Source organism: Centrocercus urophasianus, unplaced genomic scaffold (assembly GCF_019232065.1).
Source record: "Centrocercus urophasianus isolate 14NV4802_14NV808 unplaced genomic scaffold, USGS_Curo_1.0 seq_12, whole genome shotgun sequence".
NCBI classification, from domain to species: domain Eukaryota; kingdom Metazoa; phylum Chordata; class Aves; order Galliformes; family Phasianidae; genus Centrocercus; species Centrocercus urophasianus.
Window position 1 is genome coordinate 10093999 of NW_024884364.1, and position 22262 is coordinate 10116260.

Consider the following 22262-nt stretch of genomic DNA (forward strand, 5'->3'; position numbering starts at 1 on the left):
CGTGACTGCTGTAATGTACAGGGATAGGTACCTGGGATTGGGGCAGTGACACTTTAATGCCCCATACACTACATGATGTTTGGATGTGGAATACTGAAACCTGAAAAAAACAAAAAACATAAAACCATGACACCTTCCTATGTCCAATCTTCTTATATCTCTGAAATTTTGTCCTTGAGTCTTAAAATGAAGTTTGGGATCTAGGGTCTCCACAGACTCTTAACAGAGTATTTCCTACAATAAAAAACATCAGTTAAGAGTTGAGTGAACTATTAATTTTGGAAGTCTTCTGATGCCTTTAACCTTGTTTGTTCTTTTGTCCGTCTGTAGCAGATGGCTAGATTACTGGCATCCTCTAACCACGTTCAGCGCTCATTAGCGCCATGTCATTTTGAGTGCTGTTTCCATCTTTCCTGTTCTCTTTTCTTCATTTATCAGTCTATACATTCATATGTTCAGCAAGTCATTGACAGTGATGTAGGTTTTAACACTTGACTTTATTATTATCTCCAGAAATCTTGCTCGATGTCTAAGAGAAAAAAATGTATACCTCTGACATACAAAGTGATTAATGAAGTATTAACCTTAGTAACTACCTTTCTGAGAAACTTTCGGAAGCATGAATTATTTTCACCCATCAGCTGCTGAGATTAATACATACACTTTAAAATTGCATCCTTCAAGAGAGCTTTATTTTCATAATGTTTAAAGAAATGCTGATTACAATGTATGCAGGGTATCAAAATGTTAAATGGGTTTATTTAAACAATGTAAAATCAAAACTATTTCTGAAATAAAACTGAGCTCCAAATCTCCACCCTGTTGGATCTTCTGTAAAAATACAGTACATACACTGCTTGCTCTTGTGGTCCCATATTGGAAGACCTGATGAATTCTGCACTGGCAACTTCCAACGTGATTGAATGAATGTCCCACAGACATACTAGCAATCTTTAGTGGAGGAAATGAATCACTTGAATCACTGAGGAATGGGCTTCTATGCATATATATGAAGAAATACTCTTGCACTGTCTGATTTTTTTTTCATTTTCATTTAATATTGGTATTTAAACAGATATTAATTAAATTAGAATTAAACCCCACGTTGGTAATATATTTATATTTTTCAAAAGGAACCCCTGAAAAGTGTTCTCAGAGATGCGGTTGTCAAAACCTTGGCAATGTCTTGTCTCATTTCCCCCATTGTTAGCTCAGTGATGGAATTTCTGTTCTTGTGGTGATAAAGCTAGAGTTCAGTTTGTTTTCCTAATTCAGATAATAGTATAAAGCTGAGTGGTAAGCAAGGAAGAAAATAAAACCATTTGGAAGACAAGGAAATACAAGTAACTAAAAAAACAAATGGCTTGGGTTTCTCTCTTTTTTTTTCTTCTTGTTTTTATTTTTCCCATGCAATAACGTTTCAGTGTTAGTCTTCAGGATTTTATGTTCTGTAATCTTCTCTGTGAGACTGTAAAAATATCTTGCACCTAAACACCTGCATTATTGGCAGAAGACCTTTCTTAGAAAATCAGTGTCTTTGAACCTTCATATTTAATTTGTGCTTTCCTTATTGAGTTATGAAAACAAGGAAGGTCTGACTGAAAATCTTTAATTAATCATAACAAATTCTGCAACTGTGTGAAATATGATTCATGTCTGCCTCTTGACTACTATCCATAACATTTTAGACTTGATTTTTATAAATTACCTGTGCCACCATTGTAGTGTAAGTGGATGTGCAGCGTATTGTAATTACCAAGAAAGTCAATGTTGTCCAACTGAAAACAGCGCATAGGGAAAGAATTATAGTCACAGTAACTGTATATAATACAGTGATTTTTAAAGAAAAGATTTATTTTTAAATAGACCAGCTGTATTTTCTTCTTAATGCAAATCACTTACACATTTTCCTTTGTACAGGAAAAAATGAATAGTTCCTCCCAGTGCAGGAATCTCTAAGAAAAATACTGATTGTAGTAAATGCTATTATATTAGAAAGCAAGGAAGAATTTGTGTAGAAATAGATCATAGTGCTTTCCCTCATCTTCAGTGACCAAATGAAATACCAATTTTACAAGAATTCATAGGTAATACTGTTTGAGTCATTTGGGTATGAACTTTGCTGAAATAATCTACAGTAACTACTCATGATAAAGGCAAGCGTTATGAAAGATAAGAAGTTGTACCTGAAAAATGTAATGTGAGTTGAGGTTAGTGCAGGTTGCACTTGACACGTTGAAGTGAAATGTATAAATATTATAAAAATCAATAAAATTATGTGTATAAATCAATGAAGATAAAAACATTGGCTTGAGCTTAGATCACATTTCTTTCCTATACGAATTTTCAAACCATCTTTCCATACTAACAGAAATGCTTCTCTTTTTGATCGAGTTTCTGGTTTCTTCAACCAGAAGGCTTATTAAAGCACAAGTTCACTTGAGGAATTCCCAGGTTTAGCTCAGAACTGAGAAAAGAACTGTCATCTTTCTCTGAGCTCCTCTGATGTCTGGAGAAATAACGGGATCTACTGGCTAGCCCTTTCCATTGAAAAAAGCCTTTAGTTCTACTGTGAGTTAACAATTGTGCATTTCCTTTTTTTTTTTTTTTTTTTTTTTTGAGCTGGTTTACGTTGTATGAGTCAGTATCTATAAAAAATCAGGAGTCAACAAATGTTTAATCCCACTGAGATGTGTTTTATCTTCTCCTTCAATGTTTACTGAGTGATGGTGTTTAGTGCTTGACACGGGATTGAAATCTCAACAATAGAAAGTACTATTTTTTTTTTAATATTTATTTTGGTTTGCTGTAATTCAAGAGATCTGTAGAACTGATGACTATGTGAGAGCTAGAACTGAGTTGGTAGCATTGGAGACATCAACCAACATAAAATGATGGCCATGTTGGTGATAGCCAATGTTTATTAATCAGATGTAAATGCTATTTATTTTAACCACTGTCCCAGTGACAATACAGAGTACTACATTGCAGCTCAGCAACTCTGAGATTCCCACAAGCAAGAGTAGCCCCACTGAATGGTGAGCTGAAGTCAAAAGGATGTGTTATCTTCTACAGCCTTCAGCTTGCATGTGTTAGGAAATAGCACAGGGTACCTTTAAAGAAAAGTACTGCCTGAGGGTGTGATTCTTGAGTAGGGATAGAGTTATAAATGGTGTTGGAATACCTCACCAATTCTAGAAAAGTGAAAAGTGTCATTCACAGCAAGTGCTGCATAAATGTTCCTGAATTTAAGAGATTTCAAAACTTGGAGTTGAAATTTTCTTGTAAAACACAAGGGCCCGGAAGCCCATGCAAGCATATGGATTTAAAAGTTGTTTTTTTCATTTGTGAATTGTGCTTAAATTATTTTAAACAGTTTAGAATTTGTGGTAATCCCAGAAGTCATGCAAAGCAATGCCTAGCATACACATTAGTCAATTAGGAAATACCACAGTTAAGCCAAATCCAAATACCATAAAATAAGAGTGAATAGTGTTAAGATTAGCCTCAAAATAAACCCACTAAGTGCAAAGAAACATCTCTTCTTCCCCTAGAGATATTGGGGAGCTGAAGGGATCAGAATAAGCCTGTTGAAGGTTGTGAAAAATGAGGAATATTCATTAGTAATCCTGGTATGACTAGTCTGATGAGGCTTCTTCGTACTCATGGGAGAAGAAGTAGGAGAAAGATGATTCCCATTTACCTTCTCCAGGGATGGCAATCATAAGAGGAGATGAACGCCATTAAATAGATGTTTGTGAACACCTCCTTTGTCTCAAATGATACTACAGTAATACTTCATATGGGGTTTTTTCCAAATTTTATTTTGTCATTGTTGGCCAGTCTCTGGATAGTTCTGTTCTCAGGAGAGTATGACTTACTCAGGTCCATGTGCATGTGAGGGTGGATGACTCTTGTTTTTGCCAAAGTTATCAGTGTTCTCTCAGTGGTGTAATGCAGGAGTTGGTATAGATTTATGAACACCTCCTCTTACTTGATTGTTATTCAGACTTACTGTATGACTCAGGTAAAACAAACGGGAAAATAAAATCAATGGAAAAATCCAAAGGTAACTTTTGATTTTTTGAGCTGAAAATCTGTGCAGCTCTGACAGTCTGAATGCAATTCAGATTTGAAGTAAAATCTCAGTCCTATCTTGTACTCCAATTTAGTCAAATTTTATGAATATTTTAGTATGATTAATCTGTGTTTCCAATTTAAAATGAAATCAGACATTGTAAAAGCAGCACGAACTTGTTTACTTCTCTGCAGAAGTTTCACATAGCTTCAGTCAATCATAATCTATATAATAATGACTATGCACCCCTTTGGCTTGTTTGTCTACCTCTCTCAGCTGAAGGCTCACAAACACCTGATGGCTTTCTACTTTAAGTTATACAACAGACAGCTGTCAGTCTCTGTCTAAGGCTGTCACAGCTTTAGTAATCCCAGGTGATGAACAGCTATGTCGAGGGATATGAAAGAGAATAGCTGGTATGCATTCTGTTGTCATTGCAGTACTTTTATGAGCTCTCTGTCCATAACATTTATTGGTTTCCATGTCCTTTTAACTTGGTGCCAGTCTTTTGCTAGCACAGGATTCCCAAATTGCACAAAAATGTTCTGTTCTTTGTATATGGACACACAGTGAAAAACAACCCAGTTGCTTTCTGAGTAGCTCAAAGCCTCTTGTGTTTGCTTTGCTTTTAAAGCATGAAGGGGCACAATCGAGGTGGCTTTTAAGGCTCGGCTGTAGAGCAATAACTAGTTGGGCTATTTGACTGTTTCCGCAATAAAACAACTACTGGTGAAAGCTGCTTTATTTATTTATTTATTTTGACTGGTTGGAATTGCTGCTGTCACAGGGTTTAATCTGCAATTAAATTTCATACTGGGCCTGGCCCAATCTTGCTGATGACTGAATTTTCTGTTGAGAAATGTATTTTTGACAGTAAAAATGTACAAATATTAATTTATTAACCCGTCCCCTGAAAAATTGTGAAATGATTCAAATCAGAAGTTAAATATATTTTGGTTAGGCCTTCTTCTTATGCTTGATTTTGACTTTTCTATATGAAAAGCTATCTGAACTTTCAATTTTAATATACTTCCTCAGAGGTATGTGTATATGTTTTTCATAATGTATGTCTTACATCATGTTGATATTTTTGGCAGTATTAGAGTACCTGAGAAGGTTTTAAAAAATATATTAAAATCAGTTTGGATGCATGAAATAATGTACTGATTTCTAGGTTTAAAATAATACCAGCAATTTGCTTGAATGTGTGTTTCTGTCATTTGACAAGCTTCATTCATTGTAGAGGTCCCTTTGTACCCCTCCCTATTCTCTAGGATAATTATCTGCTTTACCAGCAACTCCATTTTCAAAGAACTTAGTTACAGAAAGTTAGGATTTTTTGTTCCTTTGTGGGATCATATCAATAAGAAGGGAACAGGAACCAACAGTATATAAAACCGGGTTTTGCCATTGCTGAGATCTTTATTTTCTTTGGTCTGCAGAGGAGGACGTGTTTTTTTGTGCATCAAAGCAGCTGCTGCTAGAGGTGTAGTAGGAAATCTTCCAGATGGAGGAGGAGGATTCCTCCCATCTGTGCACCTCCTCAGTGCCAACCCCAGATATCTAAGCCCGGTGCAGGGGTCTTGAATTTTGCTATGATATGATGGGCCTCGTTTATCATGGTGGCTGCAATCAGTGCCACACAGTACAGTTTCTGTCCTTAAAGCTGAGATGTGGGTACTATATTCATTCATGTGTAGGGAACCATGTGTACGTATGAGCATGCATGCTGTGTTACAGTTGATCTGTGGTAAAATTCTCTGTGCAGCGATACTTCCACATTTCATTAGCAGGCACCATAAAGGCCACTCCCAAGTACTTAAAGTTCAACCAGCCCACCAGGAAAATGCTGCACTTTTAGCCTCCCAATTATAGAAGCTACAGCTGAGATCCCTTTGTTGATGTATCCAATAACAGATGTTAGACTTGGGCACTGGTTGCTTTCTTAGACCCTATCACCAAGCTGATCCACTCTATCACAGTACATTTTGTTTTTGCAGACAGATGAGGTAGAAACTGCTCCTTTTCTGTGGGAGAGAACAGTGAGGGAATGGAAGAACCACCGTATTTGTGTGCGAATGTGCTTTGACAGTTTTAAATTTCCCTGCCTGCTTTTTTTGAAAATTAACTTCTCCTCCCTCGCTTTTTTCTGTTTAAGTATTAAGGTTGGACTAGAGTAAGGATTAAACAATCTCTACAAGAGACCAGCAGCAGTATTATAGAGAGAATTAAAATTTTGATGAAGTTACTTTAGGGGAGTGGAAGGGAAAGAGGCCAATTGTCCACATACTCCTCTGTGTGAATGAGAGCCCTGGAGAGCTCTTAACCAGGGCTGACTGATGGGCTCTGTGTCTCTTCGTGCTCTTAAAGAGAAGCTCTGAATTACATCCCTGGTAGATACATCCTTATTAGGTTTGAGTCGTGAAATAGAGCTTCCATTAACTCCTTCACACTCTGACTGCTTCCCCAGCATATCTCTGATGTCAGGACTAGATAGGTGTTAGAAGCATGGACTGACCATCTCCATAGCTACTTCTATGCCAACACCTCCTGCTTTTCATCATCCTCGCTAGTTCAGCAGAGCATGATCTCATAAGAGAATATGGCTGTGGTTGTTTTGTTTTTTTTTAATATTATTTATTTAATTGTATTTCTGGTTTCTTTATCACACAGTGACCAGGCAAGTGATTTTCTTCACTTGCATTTAGCAGCCTGAAATTAAGGAACTGCATTATGGAAACACTGCCAGGAGAGAATAAAGAGACAGAGACTGCCTGAACAAAGCAGAAGGAAACAAAAACCGAAATACTAATTCCTAGGTTGCCTTTAAATGGGAGCTATAAGACAACGTGAAGATAAATAAATAAATAAATATTAATTTAACTGTGATTAATTATGCTGCTCTGCATTAGTCCTGCTTGTCTTTTTCCTCAGCCAGTCCAGGAAATGATTCCAAATTAATTCCTGGTCAGCCATGCGGCTCCTGGCAGAGTAAACATCCTATTTTTCAGACAGACAAGTGGTGATGTATCTTAGATCTACAGACTTCTTTTTCAGCAGTACTGACAAATGCATTAAGATTTACAGCTAGTATTCCAGAAAACTTTTACATCTAGGTAATGTCTTACAAACCTGACGCTCATTAAATTACGTTGTAAATATGTTCTAAGAGGTTATCCAGTGAAAAAACGAAGTGGTACCAAGTTAATGAACTGATACAGAAAGGGGATGGAGACAGAAGACCCCTATAGCTATTGCCTGAGTAATTTAAGGAAGCAAACTGAAAAGATGAAAATAGAAAATAGAAAAGCCATTGTGCCTTCTGTGACCACAGAGTTGGAGAAGGCGCAGATGAGAGACATATGTAATACGGTTTTCAGTGTGGGCTATTGCTTGAATACATGCCCGGAATACAGCTGTTTTCTAGATGAAGGAGAAATGGGATCTATATCACAGAACTACAGAATGATTGAAGCTGGACGGGGCGCAATCTGGACACCATCTGGTCTAACCCCCCGCTTGAGCAGGGACACCCAGAGCAGGCTGCCCAGGCCTATGCCCAGGCGGCTTTTGGAGTACAAGGAGCTGACCCCTCAGTCTGTGTTTCACTTTGTACCCACTGCCACTTGTCCTGGCAATGAGTGCCCTGTCTGGCTCTGTCCTTTTTGCACCCTTCAGGCGTTAGTATGCATCGATGAGATCACTCCTAAACTTTTTCTTCTCCAGGCTCTGCAAATTTGCTCTGGGTACACTATGCCCTGCTATCCCTGTCATTAATGAAGATCGTAAGCAGGCTTTCCAGTGCAGCACGGAGGTTTTGAGATAATGCAGAAAAGAAAAGCAAATAAAGATGTGTTCTTAAGAAATTGAAGCACTACTTTTTTCTTCTCTCTCTTTTATTTATTTATTTATTTATTTTGTCTTGAATATTTTCAAGGGTTACATTGCCTCTGATATCCTTCACCCATACATTAATCTGCTAAGATCATCTAAGGTTTTGTGCATTCATCTATTTACTTTTGAGGTTCTGGTATGCAAAATAATTATCTTGCTTTGTAACAGGATGTTCTGCTATTGCATAGTTAACATTTTGTAAATGACTCTGCTAGAATTCTTTACCAATTATGCTTCTTTGAATAAAAGGTAATGCCTCAGGCCAAGAGCTAAATTATTTACTTGAAGCTTGCTTATGTGTTCTTTGTTCAGTTTAAAATTCCACACTACCTGCAACTTTTTCAAGCAGCTCTGCTTTTCCTTGATGCTTAAAAGATGGAAGAGTTGTGGAGTCAACTAAACAGTTTTATAATTTAGGAGGAAGAGAGAAAAATGAATATTAAACACATTTTAGAGGATGGGTAGATAATATCCCCAGGCAGAATGCCTTTAGACAAACTGTGATGAATGATGGAAAGTTGTTGTGTGCATAGGATGAGCTGGTGATCTCAGTCAGATGTTCTGGAAATCACTGTGCCTGGGCTCTCTGCAGCCAGCCCTACAAGAGGTGCAGGGGTTTGTTATGGAGAATACACTGTTCTCTAGCACGTTTCCTGCACTTAGCAGACTGATCCCCTTTCCACATCTGTTAGCTGTAGCAGTTCTGAACTTGAACTAAGGGTGGCGATCTCTTCAACTGCCAGTCCGACACTTTGATTTGCAGTCTCTGCTTGAATACAGTTGGGAACTGAATGCTTTATCTTCTTCCATTCCTGTACTCCTGCTCCAGGTGTAATCAGATTTAGGGAATCTTCTTGACTAAACAGGGAAAAAAAGTTGTTCTCCTCGCTTGTCACAGCATGAAAAGAACCAGCACAGCTTTCCACAGAACCAGGCTGTTGTGGCACTCCTTGCAGCATTCAATCTGTGTTTCAGCACAGATATTGATGCTGTCATGCACTGTGCCATCTGGAAATGGAGAGGAAGTAACAAATGCTAATAAAAACATTAATAATGATTTAGGTAGATATTATATTTAGCTTGAATTAGTTTACATTTCTTCTGATTCCTTTTATGTCCATATGAAAGCAAATATTTCCAGACTTGGGTGTCTGAAGTTAGCCTGCTGAATTCATATGGGAGCTCTTAAATTCTCATGTTTCTGAACCTTGTAATATCTTTCTGATGCTGAAATGTTTTTAGTACCACTCACATATGAACATTTGTAATCCTCTAATATTTTATTAGTGTAGTATATGTAGAACAGCATGTTTTATGAAGCACTTTGAGATCTGATGATAAAAAGCACCGTATAAAAATGTGTTATTTATTCTTCTCTGTAATGGCTTGATATATAGAGAATGTATGTTTCAGGAACAGCGTATGTTGTTTTCACTTCAATAATGGGTAAAACTATCTCTTCCTATGATACAGGTTGAATCATATATCAGTTCTCTTTGGAAGGAGTGTCCTTCTGTGCATAGTGCTCTCTGAATTCCAATAGGGGAAAGCATTCTTCTGTCAGTGGAAATGAGGCAGTGTTGGCAACTGAAGGACATAAAAGAGTCAGCCTGCTGATCAAGTTTCAAAGGTGCCCTAATGCACTAAAATGAGACTTCCTCTGTTGTATCTGGCTAATCTAGAAATCATACAGATCAATACAAAAGTTTGCAGACCAGCATTATTATTAATTTTGCGTTTACTAAAGCAATATATAACAACTTGACCAAAGTTCACAATTAATATGTATGTAAGTGTATTTTTATTATATTGGTTTAGGTTTGCATTTTTATAGTTCAAATCCCATATATTTGTGACTTTGGGTTTAACAGGAACTAATTTACTTCATAAATATTAATTACTTCATAGGCTTTATTCCATATTAAAGCAGCTGGGGGAAAAGTGCTGATCATTACATTGCTTGTGAGGATGTATTTTTGCCTAAAAATACCCCTAGATAAATCCAGTCTGATTTAGAGAACATTAGTCTGCAAGGTGTAATGCATTAATTTCAGGCATAATATTTTAATGGCAGTGACTGCAATGGAACAGTATGTTCAGCCCTGCAGACTGAAATGTGCTGCACAGCTTGAGTGACCAACTGGGACAGTGATGCCATCAGTTTAATGTTATGTGGTAGTAACAGAATATGCGTACCGATTGCTGTTAAACCATAAAAGACTAGTTCTTAGGGCAGCTCCCCAGGTAAACCTGTAAACGTCACTGTCTTCATTAGTTAGATCCTCAGCTTGCGTCAATCAGGATTGCTCCATTGATTTCAGCACTGAGCCAGATGAGCGACTGACCTTTCTGTCCTTAAAACATAGCCTAAGGTTGAAATGATTACAGAGTACGTGGGATGCTCTGCTCTGCATTTGCTGCATGATGCAACACATATTACTTTCATAGTTACCTTGAGTCAATTAGTAATTTGATGAGAGTTAATAGCTGGGGATCATATTTGTCCTTTTACCTGCTGAACACTTATCTGAACACTTTGCTCTGCCTGAAACTGCTTCACTTGGCCAGTTTTGCGGGTTAGTACAAGCAAGAGACATCTAGTTGTCTGGTCTGATTTTGGTAGGTAAAATCCATAGTATGATAGTACCTGATATTTTATCAAGGTGATCGGTGTCTGTTGGTGCATCACCTGAGTGCCAACACAAGGCTGGGTACAGTCTTTCCAACAAGCTGTGCACAGTGCCCAGCACAACTTTTTGTGTCTGGATCCTTGTGTGGACTCTTTAATCTTGACCTTGAAATCTTAAACATCTTTTTTTCTTTTTCTTTTTCTTTTTCTTTTTTTTTTTTTTTTTTGGAGTTTCTGAATGTTCTGAATATTCAGGGAAACTTTTCAGGTGTGTATTGCTTTGAATAAAAGTCTTGACTCTTGTGATCTATTTTAATGTGCCATATATTTCTATAGCCATTTAGATGATGAATCTGAAAATAATGTTACTTTTCTGTATAAAATATGTTTTCTGTGTTGCTTCCACAGTCTGTTACCTTCTGTTTCATTCTCAAAGAATGATACGGATTAAGACTCAAATGACCCTAAATCCCTCAGCACTGGCATGCTTAACAGAGGATCAGTAACTATATACAGCATTCAACAAAGCACCGTTTAAAGCAGTGTGGATTTGCTATTTGCCAGTGTTTGAACAATCATGTTAGAATAAAGCAAGGAGTTAAATAGGAGTATTTGTTATGTAACATTTATGTGTTTTTGTCTAAATATTTTGCCAGTGTTTTACTGTCAGTGCTTTCTAATCTATGTGTGGAGAAAAACTGTGGTTTGTATCAATAGCAAACTGTGATTATTGTTGCCAAAAGTAGATGTTGCTTCTTTATGAGAGTAAGTACAAAAACGATTTGGCAGAGTTCTGAAGTAGAGCCTGGGCACCGATGAGTCTGTGAGGATAATGTGTGAGAACTGCCATACGTTGCTGAAAGAAGTAATGGCTTGCAGAAAGCCACTGGGCATAACTGAGATGTGATGCTTCAGTCTAAGTACAAGGGATATTATGAAAATGGCAGAATTTGGAATGAAATCCTGCCTCTATTCATGCCAGTGGAAAAGAAAATACTTCTCTTTTTCTTATTTTTCAGTTAAATTATTGTAGCTTCTTCCAGATTTTTTCCTACTTAAATATTTCTTATATAAACATTGTGCTCTTGTAATCTGATCAAACACTCATTCGGTTTTATAAAACCAATTCTACTGACTTATTATATGAATGTATTATGTTATATTCAGAATAATATGTAAGAAAGCTAGTGTTTGACTGTACATATTAATGTAATTTCAGTACTGCTGAAATCAGAATATTTAATTTCACTAGAACAGTTGTTAAGAATTTGATTAGATTGCAAATACAAAGAGAATTAGTATTTATTAATTTTAAAGACTTTTTAATGTTCATAGATAATTACAGCCTTTGTTGTTGTTGTTGTTGTTGTAATACTCAGATCTGGTTGAATGAAGTCTATGACAGAGGGATAAGTAACTGACCACCAACTCTTTCACCCATCTTAAAGTATTTTTGTTAATTAAACACAGGATTCTTATGAACAGATACTACCTTATTTAGATTTTTAATGAAATGGGGTCATTTTAAGACTACTGTTTGATTGTAGGAAAAGAGTTCTTATATTAAGAGTTCTGAATATTGACGTATTATTGAAAAAGAAGGCAATTGCATAACTGTGACTGTTAGAGGCTGTCATTTTGGCAAAATGAAATAGGCAGTTTCTCATTTTTGCTGTATCTGTTCTCAGATGGGCTTGGATCTCCAAAGGCAATGAAGTAATCAACAGCTCAGAGTCAAAATATCTGGAGACATGTCAGACGCCTTCCTTACCTCTGGTATGGCAAATTTCTTAAATTCTATACCTTGTAACTTTACCTGCCACTGTATTTGGTAATGGGTTTTGCTTCTTCTAGGGCAGCATATCACTGCACCCATTAAAATGTGTGCTGCACTTGTTAGCTTGCTCCCTGCTGGCCTTCGCCTCTGGGCAGTGAGGTGCCCAGGATTCTCTCTACACTTACCTATTAAATGAGAACCATCTCCTTTCTGTTATTGTTTCCTGAACTGCCTGTTCTCAATGGCTCATCTTTCTCTTTCTCCTATGCCCTAAATTAGAGATTTCTACCCCCAACATCACCAGAATTTTATCTATGTTATCCAGTTCATAGAATCATAGAATCATAGAATCACCAAGGTTGGAAAAGACCTAAAAGATCACCCAGTCCAACCGTTCACCTATTCCCAATAGCTCCTACTAAACCATGTCCCTCAACACAACATCCAGTCTTTCCTTGAACACCCCAGGGTCGGTGACTCCACCACCTCCCTGGGCAGTCCATTCCAGTGCCTGACCACCCTTTCTGAAAAGTAATACTTCCTCATGTCCAGCCTGAATCTCCCCTGCTGTAGCTTGAAACCATTCCCCCTGGTCCTATCACTAATGACACGAGAGAAGAGGCCGACCCCCAGCTCACTACAACCTCCCTTCAGGAAGTTATAGAGAGCATATGAAGGCAGTTCTCATATGAAGGCAGAAGGAAAGCTGGAAGCAAGTATCTATGAGCAGGAGTTTGCTACAACAGCAATGTATGACATTTAGTGATCAGTTTAGAAAATATTTTTTATGATTCTTCAGTAGATCAATTTGGGTTTGCAATTTTAAAGTTTGTTAAAAATGTATTATACTCTGAAAGAAAACAAAACAAAATTTGGCAATGAATCTTTTCCAACCTTGGTGGTTCTATGGTTCGTGATCAAAATGGTTTGGAACCTCAGCTATGAGATAGTCAGTCCTTCAGCTGCTTGTTCTTTACCTTATGAGTAACAGATCATATGCAGATGAATTTTTGGTGTGGAAAGCAAGTAACTTGAGGGAAACCAGAGCTAATGTGAAGATCATAATCCTCACTTTATCACTAACTTCAAAACTCTCAGTTAATGGTTTTGGAAATGAAAGAAAGACAATATGCAGCAAGAGAATAGCAATTGTTTGAATGCCAGTGCTTTGTTGGAAATTGATTTGCATCATTGACTTATGCCTGAACTGCATGACTTTTTCCAAGTTGCTGAAGATTATAATTCTAACTGTTAGCTTTTCTTCCCTTGTTTTCTCCTCTTTTCATCTGAATATCATGTTGTTTAAAGGTGACTTCTGTATGGTAAGAAGCAATGTTTTATTGACTGCAACATGTTTTCCCCATAGTTTTTCATGTGCTTAATGAGGAAGGCAGAACAGCCTCTGTTGCACGTTTAGTTTATTGAAAAATAAGTCTTACTCGTCTTTGCGTAGTCATAATGTGGACGATTATGTGTAAGATTTCTCATACAGCTACTTGGATATATATTCAAGAACTGTAATGTGCTGTCTGTCCATCAGAACTTTGCTCTTGTCAAACAGAAGCTGTCCAGTCAGGAGGAAAAACAAGAAAAATCCATAGTATTATGCTGACCTGGTTTGCTTGTCTGTTGTGAGACGCTGAAAAGTAAATCACTTTTCAAATGCTTTCTGTGGATAAATCATGAGGCAAAAGACATGATGGTCTCAAATGAACGTTGTGGGTCAAAAGCATAAGCATCTTCCTTTTCAAGAATGGTGCAAGATGCTTTTATTTATTTATTCATTCATTTATTTATTTATTTTTAATAATTATATTGAATCTTGGAAGAAGTGACTTTTTTTATTATTATTTTTCTGTTTCCTGTACTCTGTTCTGATAGGCTGTTGCTCTCGGCTGTGAGTATATTTGCATGGCATTGGCTGGGTCAGAGTGCTGCAGCCTCTGGTCTCAGTGTTGCTTTGGGCTGTCCAGCATCTGTCCAGATGTTTTCCTACCTTCTGAATCTGTTGAAGAGCCAAACTCTGATTTGGGCCCGCCGGCGTTGTGCAATTCGTTTAATTCAATTTGAAGTTAAACACTATGTCAGTTGCCTCATCCTTGTATTAAAATATCCCTTTAAGAAATGTCCATAGGTGTTGCTTTCAACCTTCTTGACAGCTGTAGAGATGGTTTGTTTTCCTATCTGTCTTTTGACTGTCACATCAAAAGATGTTTTTCATCATCCTGAAAGGAATTAATAGGTTTAATACATGTATTTTTACCACAAGCTGCTGTTTTCTCTTTGTTTTGTTCCTGTAATTGCTGGAAATATATTGCTTTCTGATGAAACTTAAGGGAAAGTACTAAATGTACCAATTTTTGAGCTTTGCATCTCCCCATTTTACCTTACATGAAACACATTTTAGTATTCCCAAATCTCCGAAGTGGCTGCTATTCATTCTAGCACTTATTTGGTTCCATTTGGTGCCAACATGTGCTACAACAATCTGAGTTTTCTATTCTCAGCAGACGGCAGGAGAATGTGTTTGCCTCTCTTTGGGAATACTTGGCTGGTGGGACTGTTTGTGCTGTGTTTGTGGGTAGATCAGTCAAAACAGCTGGCCTCAGATCTCTATACATTGGTTTTGAGAAGTCTAAAGCATTTAAAAATGCTTAAGCAGTCCCTTGTAAGGGATGAAAGCCTGAAGGGGCTAAAAACCAGGAAAGTATTTTAATGCTTATATTTTTAGATGCATTGGAACTTTAACATATGCATTCCTATTTCTTTTGCATCAAGCCCTGAAATTCCACAGGTCAGTTGTACTTGTCATCGGTAAAGAGAACACACTTTTAACACTGCATTTCCTAGGTGAAACGTGTTCTGAGATGCAAGGAGAGGAAAGACATGACTTAGTCTACTTCTCTGTCTATCCGAAGTTGACTTTTATTTCCTTTGTAAACTTCAGTTGCCAGTGTGAAGATGAAATGTCCTAACTCAGGGCAGTTTAACTGTGTGTTGTTTGGAGAGAAAACAGCAACCAGACATTCTGTACTCCTATACAGTTTGTGTTCTGTATATTTTGCAGAAAACACTAAAGTTTTGCAATATGAAAAGACTCTGGGTTGTTGTTTGTTTGTTTAGTTTTACTTTATTTTGCTTTGCTTTGGTTTACTTTGCAGTAACCTTTTTAGCACCTTCCCTGATATCTAGTGCCAACAAAACAGATATTGATTTACTTCATTTTCCTACAATTTTTTTCCAACCAGGAACATTAGACCTGAGTTCTCACATTGTTCTACATGCTGTTCATACACAAGTCCTATGCCCTGCTCTGTCAGGCTGCTTTGTTCCCATGTTCTCCAGTGGCCATCTTGTTTCTAGTTTCATTACAGCTCTTCTTGGGTATTGCTTGTCTAATGTCATGGCAAAAAGCCTTAAGTGATGTTTCCATCTTACCCTGAATTTGCTTTGCGTATTGTTTTATGCATATCCTGATCTGAAATTTAGTGAGCTCTCTTGCTGCTGCTGAAATGAGGTTGCAACAAAGAGGGAAGAATGCTCTGCATGTGTGTCTGTGAGAGCAGTTAACTTGGTTATAGATGAACAAGGCTTATCTCGTATGGATACAGCAGACAAGAAACTTCTTGCAAGTTATGGGCATCTGGAAAGCCAAATGGTTTTTATTTCTCCTTCATCCATAGCTTAACAACTTGGGCTTCTGCCATCTAAGCATTTGCCCTTCTCTGGTGCCAAAATTCACTGCAGAAAATAGTGCCAGAAAGAAATAAAGGGCAGGCAAACAAAGGACTGCTTTAAGCATCTACTGTAAATTCAAGCTGTATCAGCTGGGAGAAGTTTGGGCAGCTCTATCTTGCTTGCTTCTCTCTGTTTCTATTCCCTGCCTCTGTGTAGGAGCTTATGTCCTGGATGAGTGCTGCAGTATTTCTGACCCCCTTTTCCAGATCCAAGGCTTTCGTATATTTCTTGGTAAGGTTCAAATAAACCACCTTACGTGACTGAGAGCATGTCAGAGCAGAACTTCCAAACCTCCAAAGTTACTCGTTTTTCGCTAAACCCTCTGTCCTGTTTGGTTCACATTTTCCCTTGCATTCATTTCTTTATAGACATTTATTGTAATTTTTACTGGAGCAAACAAATTCTATGTTCATGTTTTGAGAACACAGCTGAAAACATAGTTTTCCCAAGTGTTTTGGTCATTCTGTGTGAACTCTGTGAAAGTGACAGCTGACATGCCTTTGGAGAGACCTCATACAAAGTGCATTCTGTTCTAAATCAAATGCTGAAGGCTACAGTGATGTGACAGGCTTCAAGAAAACCATCGGAGGGGCTAGCAGACTGTAACAGGAAATGTTTAAAAAGAAGAAGGAGAATGAGGTATAGGAAAAAAACAACTAGAAAGTGAAACAGCAGCTGAAGATGAGGGTAGAAAGGTGGTTCTGACAGGAGTCGTCTTGTCTGGACTGAACCAAAGCTTCTCCTTTTGCCATCCTTCCTTGTTCTTTGCTTCCAACCTCTTCCTTTGTAACTAAAGCAGGTTCATTTAACATAACTTGTCTGAGTGAATCACTTTTGCAGACAGTAGAGTTATCTCTGCTTTTAGATACCTATTTTATCTATTTTTAAATATCTATTACTTTCTTAGGTATCTCTATCTTTTATCTCTACTTCATCTTTTTATCTTTACTTTTAGGATGATTTCACTGACCTGTTTTCCAGCTTTTGATATTCATGTGAGCATGTCATTAATTGTACCAGAATGTCCATTTCTCCAACTTGGGAAGAGAAACCTTCACGGTCACTTCTGAAGGTGAGTTAAAACACGGGGCTAAAGAAGTTGCCTGATACAGAGGATAGTTAGGTCAAAAATTGAGCAACTTGTATCATTATTAAAGCATCTGATCACAACTGCTGAGGATGTTTGGAACTCTGATTGAGAGCAAGAGAACAATATAAAAGGTTGCAGTAAACCTTGGAAAAAACCACTGGAGCTAAAATTTTGGGATAAGCCAAAGCTTTACAAATAGCATGAAGAAATCACTAAAACAACGAAAACAAACAAACATTTAATCTGAGATTTTAATGCCAGTAACAGCTTGCCACTGGGAATGTTGATATGAGAGTGGATTTAGAATGTCCTTTAGAAAGGGAGATTAAATTTTCAGATAACTTTTTTTTCATCTTTTTTCAACAGCAAATTAAAGTGTTGGATACTTTTGAGATCCCCTTAAATGTTTAAGCCTTTCTAAAAGAAATGTTTTGTTCTAAAAAGATTAAAACATTGTGATGTTTAAAAGTAGCTACTTCTTTTTTGTCTCTTTTTTTCCTCTCCTAGAACTCTTTTTCAAATTCAGTCTGAATTCACAAGAATTTCTGGGTTGCTTTTGGCTACCATTGAATTTAGCATCTGATGAAAAACACTTCATCCTTTCCTACCAGGGTCTTTCTCCACAACGAGGTGACTTACGGAAGATTCTGTTCTCAGCTCAGCTCCAACATTTCTTATTTTCTACTCTTTTTTTGTGCGTGCACTGCTGTGAAATTCATGCTTCCGGTCAGAGTTGAGGGCCTCTTGCATCAGATCTTCTGCCATCATAAGAAAAGTAATGATGATTATGCTAAAGATGTCACCACCTGAATGTAGAGGAGGAAAAAAAAAAAGACAAAATACTTAGCATAATTTCAGACAGCTTTTGTTGCTGATCATATGCTCCTTGTCTGTAGGTACTTTACTCATTATCTATCATCTGGAAAACTGTTTAATGTTGTCTTATGCTGCCAAATACAGTTATTAGGCTGCATATAAGTTGTTTTTTAAGGTGTACAAAAATACATTTGAAGCAGTGAAATGGCTTGTGTCTTTATCACTCAGAAGTACTGTCCTTGGGTCAGTAATTATGGACAAGTTCCTGAAACTTGTGCAAACTTCAGTCTCAACAGATCAAAGAGCAACTCACCCACATGTGCTGAGGGAGCGGTCAGAAGTGATTGTTGAACCTCTCTCATCACCTTTGAAAAGTCATGGAGAATGAGGGAGATGCCCATTAACAAAAAGAACTTGCACATACCCAATACCTCTATCCAAATGTCAGAATTTCATGTGAATCAGATATGGGTATTCAGTAGTAAAAAGCAACAACAACAAACCAACAATATACTCCAACCCTCCCAGAAGAAGATGCATAGTTGTTTCTACGTCTAAATTCCAACATGCCAGTACATGATAATGGGTTGTTCTGAGATAACAGCTATTTCTGGATTTTCTTTCAGAAACTCACATAAAGATACACTTCTGCATTTTTGAATTGCTGCAATTAAGGCAGGAATAGCCTGGTGGTCTTGGGAATGAAAATATCCTATTTGCATACTTCTAGATTTAAAGCTAGGATTCTGTATCACTGAAGAATAAGATAAACTCTAAAATAAAACTAGCTTTTGATGTTTTTCCAAGTTAAAGGTCAAAGACACTTGACTTCGTACATTTATTTTTAATACCAAAAAACCTCAACACTGTCAGGAATTTAAAGTAATTTTTGTCCACAGAGAAACACAGAGGTCACTATTAGCATTGAGTGATATAGAGAGAATGAAACACATGAACTGTCAACACCTTAAATGTAAATGTACAAAATCCAAATGTGATCTATCCAATTAATTTAGTGTAAGTATATTTATTGTTAAGAAGGAGAAAGGTGAAAGCAGAAGCTGAGTGCAAATAAAATTATCAGATCCATTTTGGGATTATATGGTGGATAATATAAACTTCTGGGACTTGGTCTTAACTTAAATACAGCTTCTGCTGTCAGACGTACATACAGTTTGAAAAAATACTTTTTAAGTCAAAGTGGGATGAAAAAAATTAATAAAAATTAATAGTTGAATAAAACACATTTAATAAAATGTCATATTTTTAATGTATTTATTTCTGTGTTCTCCTGACTGGTGGCTTCCTGCTTCCTTTGTTGAATACGGCTACGCAGTAAGACAATATATATAGCCACGGATATTACATTGATTTACTGAAAGTGTACTGCAGGAGAACAGGAAACTTAGTTGGCCAGTGTTGCACTTCCATAACAATCATTACTGCCAGATAATTAACCTTGCTGTTTGTTTAGCACCCTCAGAATGCTTCATTACGGATGCAGTCAATTATCTTCCTGTAATGGCTACTACTGAAGGTAGAATTGCTTAATTAAAATTATTTAGACCAAGGATGCTGTATGATTGGATAATGGATATTGGAATGGAATAGAATAATTTTTCTGAGCTACACACCTCGTCTAAATCTTATATTTCACATTTCAGAATGCTAAATCCTTGTTTCTTTTAACACAAAAATAACAACAATGATAGTGCATTCGTTCTTCCACCTACGTGCATTTCCTTTCTCAAGAACATCTTTTTATAAAGCTGCTGGAGAAGGAAAGAACTAAAACAACCATAAAGAGTGCTTTAAAGAGTAAGGATGGAAGTGGGTCCATTGCATGGAGGAAAATGATAAGACGGAAAGGTTATTGCTGGTAATAGATGTAACAGACAGCTATGCTGATAGATTTAGGTATTGCTGAAGAAAGTCTGTTGATTGCTACCCCTGAGGAAACAGATTTGATTTGTTCCTCTGTATGTGACAGTTCACATTTCCACCTTCTTTACAGATCATCAAAGAACTGCAAAGAGGCCTGAGTTTTTGACTGTTGGCCTTATAGGAGTATTATCTTTGAAGTTAAAAGCTGGTCAGTGTGGAGATAAAGCCCGTTTCAGATGAGCTTAAAGATGATTTTTGTTTTCCATACCTCAAAAGTCTTTCCAGAGCTTTGCTCCCGTTTTTGAGAGTGCTTGAAAGCCCAGTGAATCAGTTAGTACAGATTTAAATTGATTAGTTTGTCTTAGAGCTAATTCTGCACTCCGAGACAAGTGAGACCTTGCTGATGTGCTTTTGCCAACAAAAATCCCAATGGAATGGAACAGTATTTGTAAAAGTGTCCTTTTACTACTTATTTTACTTAAAGCTAACTTTCCCATGTAGTTGCAAATTTGCAGCCTTGTTGCTCCACTTAGGCCCATGATAACAACTTTTTGCTGTAAGTACAACACAGTCTTATTATTGTAACTACACTTGTAATAGAAACCTTAGTGTAGGAGCGGGATATGACTTAATCAGTACCTAATGTTCATCTTGATGGATATAATTTTAAAAGTATATACATACCAGCTATGTAATATAGGTGGCAGTGTTGGAGATGTCGCTAAAGTAAATGGCCTAGATGAGAATGTACATTGTAGTCCAGCATCTGAGCTACAAATCTGGATTGGTAAATCTGATTCTAAGCAGGCATCTGTGTGTCAGGTTACCTTAAGAAACTCTTAAGAAACAAAAACCAACGTTGTTTTTGATACTAGTACTGGCATTCTCTGTGCGTCTTGTTCTTGCACCTCACCACTCTCAAGGTAAAGAGTTTCTGCTTAACGTCTAACCTAAATTTCCCCTCTTTTAGTTTACAGCCATTCCACCTTGTCCTATCACTATTAGACCATATAAAAAGTTGATCCCCTCCTGCTTGTAAGCTCTCCTTAATTACTGGAAGGACACAATGAGATCTCCCATGGGTCTTCTCCGAGTTAAACAAGCCCAACTTCCATCAACTTTCTTCATAGAAGAGGAGCTCCGGCCCTTTGATAATTTGTGTGGCTCTCTTCTGGACTTGCTACATGCTCTATGTCCTTCTTGTGCTGGGAACCTGAGGTCAGGAAGCAGTACTCTAGATGGAGTCTCACAAGGGCAGAATAACGGGACAATCCCTTTCCCCAGCTTACTGCCCACCCATCTTTTGATGCAGCTCAGGATATAGTTGGCCTTCCAAGCTGCGAGCAGAGAGTGCTGGCCCATGCCCAGCTTTTTATCGACCACGGACACCAGCTCTTTCTTCACAGGGTTACTCTCAGGGAGTTCTTAACTCAGCCTGTACACATATCTGAGATTGCCTCCACCCAAGTGCAGCACTTTGCATATGGCTTTGCTGAACCTCATTAGGTTCTTGTGGGCCTACCTTTCAAGCCTATCCAAGTCCCTTTGAATGGTATCCCTTCCTTGTATTGTGTCAGCTGCACCACTCATCTTCGTGCCATCTGCAAATTGCTGACAGTACACTTGATCCCACTATCTATGTCACTGATCTGCCCTTGGTGAAACCATGCTGGCTGTCTTGGATAACCTTGTCTTGCATGTGCTTAAACATAGCTTCCAGAAGGATCTGCTCCATGATCTTCCTGAGCACAGATGTGAGTCTGACAGGCCTGTAGTTCCCCAGATCTTCCTTTTTCCCTTTCTTAAAAATGGGAATGATTTTTTCCTTTTTCCGGTCACCAGGGACTTTGCCTGACAGCCATGACTTTTCAAATATGATGGAGTGTAGCTTAGCAGCCACATCACCCAGTTCCTTCAGGACCTGTGAGTAATGTCATCCAGCTCCATAGACTTGTAGACAATCAGATAATTTTCCATAATCTTAAAAAATAAAAATAAAAAGCTAGAATAAACACATATAGATGTTTAAGAGGCTTTGCATCTTTACTAAGCATAGAATTAACCCATGGACCTTTCTACTTTAACACATTATTAACATTATTGAGGCAAGCATTTTAGTCAGATTCCTACAAAGCCTAGGTATTTATATAAATTCTAAAAATAATCCAGAGGTATAACAGCTGCAGTAAATTATAATGAATGTAGGAACTCAGTTAAAAATCAGCTCATAATTTTATTGTAAATCTAGCCATACTCAGTATATTAACAAAGCTTTGGGTCTATAGTAAGTTGTTTAGTGAGAATCTCAACTTTATCCTTTAAAAATGTGTAGGATAAATGTTGCTGGTTCTCTTGA